This window comes from Procambarus clarkii, chromosome 10, assembly GCF_040958095.1.
Source record: "Procambarus clarkii isolate CNS0578487 chromosome 10, FALCON_Pclarkii_2.0, whole genome shotgun sequence".
Classification (NCBI taxonomy): domain Eukaryota; kingdom Metazoa; phylum Arthropoda; class Malacostraca; order Decapoda; family Cambaridae; genus Procambarus; species Procambarus clarkii.
The window spans coordinates 27484930-27495444 of NC_091159.1; the positions used below are offsets into that span (position 1 = coordinate 27484930).

Sequence of the window (10515 nt, forward strand, 5' to 3'; positions counted from 1 at the left end):
TTTCACTTTCCATTTCACGTCCTGTTTCACTTTCCATTTCATGTCCTGTTTCACTTTCCACTTCACGTCCTATTTCACTTACTATTTCACGTCCTGTTTCACTTTCTATTTCACGTCCTGTTTCACCACCATCTTCACCCCGTCTACCCTCCATAGCTAATTTTTCTAATGCCTCAATCCTCTTGTCTAGTTTTTTTTAGATATTCCAATATTTGAGTACCAACCTCAGAGTTCACTATATTGTCCTGAACCTTGTTTCCACAAGGTTTAATTTTTTCAGCTGCATTTCCTACTTTCCCTAGGCTCACCTTAATTGTCTCCGTTCCTTTCTCCCACACATTGTTCATAGGCGCTGTCATTGGCTTCCAGCTGTTTCCTTCATGTTCCTGCTGCACAATCATTCCTTCCTTCGAGGATACACCTATCCTACTTGTAGCACCCGTCCTAGAGTCTCTCAGATGAGGCTTCATGCGACATAGATAGGAACCAGCATTGTGGCTGCCTCGACAATTGCAACAAGATGGGACGATTTTTTCACCGTTTTTAATCTTGACTCTACACTCTCGAGAGTCGTGTTTCTTACCACAGTACCGACACCTGGAGTCAAACTGGCATTTCCAAGCCATATGTCCCCAACGAGAACACTTCATGCATAATATGGGCTCCTCAATGTATTTTATAACTTTTCTGTAGCCTAGTCCTTGCACAAAAATTCTTTCTAGAGCCTCACCCTTTACCAAGGCAACAACCTGGCTTTGTTTTTCACCACGAACACTGTTCCTCTTTACCCAAACAACACTATCATTGTTGAGCAATAGATAATCAGGATCCAAATAAGTTGGATACTTAAACACTATGACCTTGGTGTGTATCATACCTTCTTCCGGAATAACCATCACAATATTCTCAAACCCATCCTTCGTTAGGTGTTCCACAGCCTTTTCTGTCCCAACTGTTATGTAGGGCCGGTGAAGACCCTCCTTGAATAGTGGTTCATATTCAAAAAACTCCTTAGCCAAACGAATCGTCCACTCCAGCTTTTGATGAAAATTCAGTTGACATGCTGTAGGGAACAACAGCCTCTTCCTTCCACCAGCCTGCATCTCCCGCGTCCCGCCGAGCATGTCCTCACTTTTTGGTCTCTTTGTTATTTCCTCCTCACTGTCTTCGTCTCGCTATCTTTGAATATTTCGACGTTCATATCTGTTCGCTACTACTTGATACGGCCTAGTATCATCCTGTCTGCCATCCCCACTGTCACACTCTCCTCTTCCATCACCTAGGCACACCGTCTCAGCCATTTCCTCGATACACAAAGGCACTGTATCACTGCAACAGTCGAGAACAAATTCCCATAACACTATTGCATTACTCAGTCCACTTTAAAAGAGACTGTGTGGAGCGTTGAAATTCTTTCACTATACTTTGCGTCTCCCACATTTTCCTTCATATTAACAACTTTCTTTGTTCATCTCGACTACTAATTACTAAAATATAAAGCAGCTTGCTGCTACTTTCTCCACCAAGATGCTGTCTTCAGAGTGCAAAAACATATGATGCGAAAGCCTATCTAATCAGTAAACAAAAATAACGAGCATTTCTTCATATTTTATTACAAAAATAACATTATCAACAATGGAAATATGAAACTATTATGATATATGTTAGGACCCATGTGGGTGCCTCTGTGATATAGGCACAGTTACATTTTTCACAGAATTTACCCAAAACGCTGTGCTTATTAGTGGCTTTAGGTATTGTATGTACTAGCTCGATCTATAAATCCAACATTATGTTTGTAGTTCATCTTCTGTGTATGTACTTTTACCTGAATAAACATTTTGAATTTTGAGTTTGAATTTTGAATTTAAGGGTCGGAACAAGAACAAACCAAATTATAGATGTAGAGAGTGGCGGTTAGTTTAAAGTACTGATAATCGTATGACGGTCTAAGCTTCTATGTCATTTAGAATAAGAAAGTTGATGAAGTGAGAAGAAAGATAGACGGTTACACTATAAGTTATGTTAATATTTAAGAGAATGGTGGCTGGTTAGTAGTTTAAAGAAACTTTTACTGTACGACAGTTGGGTGAAGCAGGAGCCATGCTGGAGCAGGGTTGCCAGATTGGGCTACAAGTAGCGAATTGGGCTACTTTTAAGAGCCCCACGCTCCCAAATTTTTAATTTCGCTACTTGCGACTTTTTGGGCTAGTTTAAACGCAAGTTGGGCTACTTTGGGCTATTAATATTAAGAAACTTAATGATGATTATTTATGCTTTAATAATATAATCTGTACAAATCACAGCCGAGTCCAACAACCTGATTGACTAGACCACTTACCGCAGGATTCAAGTTCAAGTTCAAGTATGTTTATTGAGATAAGCAATAAATACATCTCAAAGGGATAAAGTAGCTTAGGCTATTTCTACACCCCTGCTTTTGACATCAATCTTGAGAATCAAAACATATCTTGAAGAAAATGTAACTTGTTGCTCGTCATTTGAACCACTCATGTCAATGCTTAAATATGAGTCTGCAATATACAAGAACGAGGTTGTGGATGCAGATCAAGATCTTGGCAATCTTCAACTGTAAAGACGTGGAAGGACTTCACACCCATTAAGCTTCAAACAGTAAATATTGGTAAGTTATCCTATTATCATATTGGTTAAATATATATATGCAGAGATAATTGTTACGAATCTCACTAGGATTCTTCCATTACTCTTCATTCTCATATTACTTTATTGTCTTGTTCTATAATTAATTTTGCATCCAGTTGTATGATATAAGATTTTGTATGTTATATATTATAGCATGCTGTAGTGTGCCTGAGTTGCATTATATTGTATGAGGCTTTTGTGTTAGATTTCTCATGTAGTTTCTCCGTGTGGACGGTTGACCATATTTGGATAAGGCCACTTGGGAACATTGTTGTCAATCGAGTGTTTATAGTTTTACCTTGATTAATTCCCATATTTGGTTGCCGTATTATTGTATGGAATGTTGTTTCAGTGTTTACTACTCTTTCGATTAATAATGTTTTGAATATTAGTACTACATTTTGTTAAATTTCCACAATGTTTATGTGGATGTTTAGTTGATTTTTTGGTAGACGCTTGGCCTGCGGACCAAAGCGTGTACAGAAGCGTGGCAACTATTGTCGAGGGGAGTCGTGTTTTATGTTAAGTCATTGGTCACTGTTATTTTAGCCCATATAAATGTTAATTGTCTAGTTAGATGATTTATGTATAACTATTGATTAATCCATGTGCTTGTGTTAGTGCTAATGTGTCAATAAGGAGGTTATTCTATGATTTTCATGCTGAAGAATATTTCTGGCTATTATTTATACATTTAATTGTTATGTTTGTCCCCCTTAGCATAAATATATTGTTCTCCATTTTATGCAGTGATGTATCTATACCCCTAGACATCTGTTGGCAAGGCCGATTTATTATCATTTCTTTACACTGCAGGGAGAAGAACCTTATTTAGTCTCAAGAGTGGTAACAATAATGTTAAAACAATTAAAATCGTTTAATGTACTCTATATATCATAATAGATTACTTTGAAACCCGCATCAGTCACTAAACAAAAAATTGGGCTACTCTTATTACAAATTCGCTACTTTTAGACCGTCAGCTCGCTACTTTTAGCAAATTGAATCTGGCAACCCTGAGTCAGAATTCGGCTCAAAAATCACGCTCAGGAGTCAAATTTCCAACATTTCAGATATTTTGAAAACTGTAGAGGGGTTTGGGCAAAATATGACCCATCACCGTTTTCAGTAATTGGCATATTTTCGGTGTAAAAATTTGTAATTTGGAAATGAAAATAAGTGCAGGGAGTCAGAATTCGGCTCAAAAATCACGCTCAGGAGGCAAATTTCGGACATTTACGATATTTTGAAAACTGCAGGGGGGTTTGGGCAAAATATGACCCATCGCTGTTTTCAGTAATTAGCATATTTTCGGTATAAAAAGTCGTAATTTGAAAATGAAAATAAGTGCAGAGTCAGAATTCGGCTCAAAAATCACGCTCAGGAGTCAAATTGCGGACATTTCAGATATTTTGAAAACTGCAGGGGGGTTTGGGCAAAATATGACCCATCGCCGTTTTCAGTAATTGGTATATTTTCGGTATAAAAAGTCGTAATTTGAAAATGAAAATAGGTGCAGGGAGTCAGAATGCGACTCAAAAATCACGCTCAGGAGTCAAATTTCGGACATTTCAGATATTTTGAAAACTGCAGGGGGTTTGGGCAAAATACGACCCATCGCTGTTTTCAGTAATTGGCATATTTTCGGTATAAAAAGTCGTAATTTGAAAATGGAAAATAGATGCAGAGAGTCAGAATTCGGCTAAAAAATCACGCTCAGGAGTCAAATTTCGGACATTTCAGATATTTTGAAAACTGCAGGGGGGTTTGGGCAAAATATGACCCATCGCCGTTTTCAGTAATTGGCATATTTTCGGTATAAAAAGTCGTAATTTGAAAATGATAATAGGTGCAGAGAGTCAGAATTCGGCTCAAAAATCACGCTCAGGAGTCAAATTTCGGACATTTCAGATATTTTGAAAACTGCAGGGGGGTTTGGGCAAAATATGACCCATCGCCGTTTTCAGTAATTGGCATATTTTCGGTATAAAAAGTCGTAAGTTGAAAATGAAAATAGGTGCAGAGAGTCAGAATTTGACTCTAAAACCACACTCAGGAGTCAAATTTCCGACATTTCAGATATTTTGAAAACTGCAGGGGGATTTGGGCAAAATATGACCCATCGCCGTTTTCAGTAATTGGCATATTTTCGGTATAAAAAGTCTTAATTTGAAAATGAGAATAGGTGCAGAGAGTCAGAATTCAGCTCAAAAATCACGCTCAGGAGTCAAATTTCGGACATTTACGATATTTTTAAAACTGCGGGAGGGTTTGGGCAAAATATGACCCATCGCCGTTTTCAAGTAATTGACATATTTTCGGTATAAAAAGTCGTAATTTGAAAATGGAAAATAGGTGCAGAGAGTCAGAATTCGGCTCAAAAATCACGCTCAGGAGTAAAATTTCCGACATTTACGATATTTTTAAAACTGCGGGAGGGTTTGGGCAAAATATGACCCATCGCCGTTTTCAGTAATTGGCATATTTTGGGTATAAAAAGTCGTAATTTGAAAAGGAAAATAGATGCACAGAGTCAGAATTCGGCTCAAAAATCACACTCAGGAGTCAAATTTCCGACATTTCAGATATTTTGGAAACTGCAAGGGGGTTTGGCCAAAATATGACCCCTCGCCGTTTTTAGTAATTGGCATATTTTAGGTATAAAAATTCGTAATTTGAAAATTAAAATAGGTGCAGAGAGTCTGAATTCGGCTCAAAAATCACGTTCAGGAGTCAAATTTCCGACATTTCAGATATTTTGAAAACTTCAGGGGGGTTTGGGCAAAATATGACCCATCGCCGTTTCCAGTAATTGACATATTTTCGGTGTATAAAGTAGTAATTTGAAAATGAAAATAGGTGCAGAGAGTCTGAATTCGGCTCAAAAATCACGCTCAGGAGTCAAATTTCCGACATTTCAGATATTTTGAAAACTGCAGGGGGGTTTGGGCAAAATATGACCCTTCGCCGTTTTCAGTAATTGGCGTATTTTCGGTGTAAAAATTTGTAATTTGGAAATGAAAATAAGTGCAGGGAGTCAGAATTCGGCTCAAAAATCACGCTCAGGAGGCAAATTTCGGACATTTACGATATTTTGAAAACTGCAGGGGGGTTTGGGCAAAATATGACCCATCGCTGTTTTCAGTAATTAGCATATTTTCGGTATAAAAAGTCGTAATTTGAAAATGAAAATAAGTGCAGAGTCAGAATTCGGCTCAAAAATCACGCTCAGGAGTCAAATTGCGGACATTTCAGATATTTTGAAAACTGCAGGGGGGTTTGGGCAAAATATGACCCATCGCCGTTTTCAGTAATTGGTATATTTTCGGTATAAAAAGTCGTAATTTGAAAATGAAAATAGGTGCAGGGAGTCAGAATGCGACTCAAAAATCACGCTCAGGAGTCAAATTTCGGACATTTCAGATATTTTGAAAACTGCAGGGGGTTTGGGCAAAATACGACCCATCGCTGTTTTCAGTAATTGGCATATTTTCGGTATAAAAAGTCGTAATTTGAAAATGGAAAATAGATGCAGAGAGTCAGAATTCGGCTAAAAAATCACGCTCAGGAGTCAAATTTCGGACATTTCAGATATTTTGAAAACTGCAGGGGGGTTTGGGCAAAATATGACCCATCGCCGTTTTCAGTAATTGGCATATTTTCGGTATAAAAAGTCGTAATTTGAAAATGATAATAGGTGCAGAGAGTCAGAATTCGGCTCAAAAATCACGCTCAGGAGTCAAATTTCGGACATTTCAGATATTTTGAAAACTGCAGGGGGGTTTGGGCAAAATATGACCCATCGCCGTTTTCAGTAATTGGCATATTTTCGGTATAAAAAGTCGTAAGTTGAAAATGAAAATAGGTGCAGAGAGTCAGAATTTGACTCTAAAACCACACTCAGGAGTCAAATTTCCGACATTTCAGATATTTTGAAAACTGCAGGGGGATTTGGGCAAAATATGACCCATCGCCGTTTTCAGTAATTGGCATATTTTCGGTATAAAAAGTCTTAATTTGAAAATGAGAATAGGTGCAGAGAGTCAGAATTCAGCTCAAAAATCACGCTCAGGAGTCAAATTTCGGACATTTACGATATTTTTAAAACTGCGGGAGGGTTTGGGCAAAATATGACCCATCGCCGTTTTCAAGTAATTGACATATTTTCGGTATAAAAAGTCGTAATTTGAAAATGGAAAATAGGTGCAGAGAGTCAGAATTCGGCTCAAAAATCACGCTCAGGAGTAAAATTTCCGACATTTACGATATTTTTAAAACTGCGGGAGGGTTTGGGCAAAATATGACCCATCGCCGTTTTCAGTAATTGGCATATTTTGGGTATAAAAAGTCGTAATTTGAAAAGGAAAATAGATGCACAGAGTCAGAATTCGGCTCAAAAATCACACTCAGGAGTCAAATTTCCGACATTTCAGATATTTTGGAAACTGCAAGGGGGTTTGGCCAAAATATGACCCCTCGCCGTTTTTAGTAATTGGCATATTTTCGGTATAAAAATTCGTAATTTGAAAATTAAAATAGGTGCAGAGAGTCTGAATTCGGCTCAAAAATCACGTTCAGGAGTCAAATTTCCGACATTTCAGATATTTTGAAAACTTCAGGGGGGTTTGGGCAAAATATGACCCATCGCCGTTTCCAGTAATTGACATATTTTCGGTGTATAAAGTAGTAATTTGAAAATGAAAATAGGTGCAGAGAGTCTGAATTCGGCTCAAAAATCACGCTCAGGAGTCAAATTTCCGACATTTCAGATATTTTGAAAACTGCAGGGGGGTTTGGGCAAAATATGACCCTTCGCCGTTTTCAGTAATTGGCATATTTTCGGTATAAAAAGTCGTAATTTGAAAATGAAAATAGGTGCAGAGAGTCAGAATTCGGCTCAAAAATCACGCTCAGGAGTCAAATATCAGACTTTTCAGATATTTTGAAAACTGCAGGGGGGTTTGGGCAAAATATGACCTATCGCCGTTTTCAGTAATTGGCATATTTTCGGTATAAAAAGTCGTAAGTTGAAAATGAAAATAGGTGCAGAGAGTCAGAATTTGGCTCAAAAACCACACTCAGGAGTCAAATTTCCGACATTTCAGATATTTTGAAAACTACAGGGGGTTTGGGCAAAATATGACCCATCGCCGTTTTCAGTAATTGGCATATTTTCGGTGTAAAAAGTAGTAATTTGAAAATGAAAATAGGTGCAGAGAGTCAGAACAGGGTTGCCAGATTGGGCTACAAGTAGCGAATTGGGCTACTTTTAAGAGCCCCACTCTCCCAAATTTTTAATTTCGCTACTTGAGACTTTTTTGGCTAGTTTAAACGCAAGTTGGGCTACTTTGGGCTATTTATATTAAAAAACTCAATGATGATTATTTATGCTTTAATAATATAATCTGTACAAATCACAGCCGAGTCCAACAGCCTGATTGACTAGACCACTTACCGCAGGAGAGCCCTGGTCAGAGACCGGCCCCGGGGGACGTTGATCCTAGGAACCTTTGAAAGAAAAAGTAACCGCAAGGCAAGGTAAACCTCCCCAGGGGACATAGATTTTCCAACTTTAATTGTTAATAATACTTCATCCCAAAAGCTACACCTGGTTCCACAGATCTTCATTAAGGGGAGAAAGTTATCTAGAAAGTTACAGATTGATAAATGATGGGAAAGATCCCTTACAGTTAATACCTTTGTCAGGAAGACGATGGTTGGCAAGGAGCAGTCGTGTAAAGCGGCCGTTTGAACAGTGGGGTTCTCTAACAACTCATTACCAAATAGCTTTTTCCTCTTGTGATAAATATGTTGCAAGGCAACTATTTTCAATGTAAGCTGATCCCTCCAATAAGCTATATTTCATATGTCTCAAACCAATCCTAAATGATTTTGAAAGGATGAATTTACTTTATCAAAAGATGAAGCAGATCAGTATAGCCTTCACACTGTCTTAGAAAACTTCACTCTTGGAATACTCAGAAGAATCTTTCGTCCTCATCATGCAAAGCTTCATATTAATTTGAACTACAATTCTATGTATCTGCCCCTGGAGAAAGTGGACTTTGGTAACGAATTTTCAACACTTCTGGCCACTATCAGACAAAAGAATTTTACAACCCAGGAAATGTTTCAAAATGTTCAAGAAAGATGCGATAATTTTTTAATGAAAGCTTGCAAATAGCTTCTTTCTCGTATTCTAAGTAATGTTGAAACTATAAAAAAATGTGAAAAATCTGTTACCTATCATATGCCTTAGCTTACATGGCCACCATTTTCGGAACTTCCGTTAGTATTAGCTGACCAATCTAAGCTTAGTGAAATTGAAAGTCAGTGGCGCCTACTGTTAACCATTGACTAGTCCAACATTTGTAAGGGACAAATTCCGACATCTGAATCGTCATTTTAGACCAAGACAATAACTGTCAAGAACACTGCTGGCGATCCCATACTGATTGACCTCGCTGAGTTTGTGTTGAAAATATTCAGCTTGCCAATCAGTAATGCCCTGGTTGAACGGATATTTTCGAGAGTAACGTCTGTGAAAACTAAACTGAGAAATCTTGAATGGGAATGGGACTTGAGCTTTTGACATCAGTCTTGAGAATCAAAACATATCTTGAAGAACGGTCCGTCTAATTACCACAAGCTACACAAGCTTCAGAAAGCTTCCTGGCAATACGTTAGTAATGAATAAATATGATATATTTACTCATTATAATGTTTGTGCTGAATGTACAACACGAAAAAACATAATTTTAATTTGAAAAAGTATCTGTTTATAAAGAAATTAGACGAAAATAAAAAGCTGGTGACGCCAAATCAAGTCGACGATCCAAGCTTCGGTTAGGTTAGGTTAGGTTTGGTTTAGTTAAGTTAGGTTAGGTTAGGTTAGGTTAGGATAGGTTAGGTTAGGTTAGGTTAGGTTAGGTTAGGTCAGCCTAACTTAACATATCATATTTATTCATTACTAACGTATTGCCAGGAAGCTTTCTGAAGCTTGTGTAGCTTGTGGTAATTAGACGGACCCGAACGAGGTTGTGGATGCAGATCAAGATCTTGGTAATCTTCAACTGTAAAGACGTGGAAGGACTTCACACCCATTAAGCTTCAAACAGTAAATATTGGTAAGTTATCCTATTATCATATTGGTTAAATATATATATATGCAGAGATAATGTTAATAAAATAATTAAAATCGTTTAATGTACTCTATATATCATAATAGATTACTTTGAAACCCGTATCAGTCACTAAACAAAAAATTGGGCTACTCTTATTACAAATTCGCTACTTTTAGACCGTCAGCTCGCTACTTTTAGCAATTTGAATCTGGCAACCCTGTGCTGGAGGAGCAGGGATGCCAGATTGGGCTACAAGTAGCGAATTGGGCTACTTTTCAGAGCTCCGCGCTCCCAAATTTTTATTTTCGCTACTTGCTACTTTTTGGGCTACTTTAAAAACAGGTTGGGCTATTTTGGACTATTAATGTTAAGAAACTCAATGCTGATTTTTATGCTTTTTATAATGTCATGTGTACAAATCACAGCCGCGTCCAACAGCTTGATTGAATAGACCACTTACCGCAGCAGGCCAGGTCAGAGACCGACCCCTGGGGACGTTGATCCTAGGAACTTCCCAAAGAAAAAGTAACCGCAAGGCAAGATAATCCTCCCCAGGGGCTATATATTTCCCAACCTTAATTGCCATTAATACTTCATCCCGGGTACTGTCTATGTTAAGTGACCTCCCACTGTTGCCTACTGTAAATATTAGGTTTCTCTTTAGGTGTTTCTAAGAATCAAATGACTGTCGTTAGAGCGGATTAGCATACAGTAAACTTGGCAGCTT

The 10515-nt window shown here is 37.9% G+C and overlaps 1 long non-coding RNA gene across 1 annotated transcript in view; it reads left to right on the top strand.

Moving 5' to 3' along the window:
- The window catches only part of LOC138363025 (uncharacterized), a 439332-nt gene that overhangs the window by 254488 nt on the left and 174329 nt on the right, over positions 1–10515 (top strand). The gene's annotated exons all lie outside the window — the stretch shown is intronic.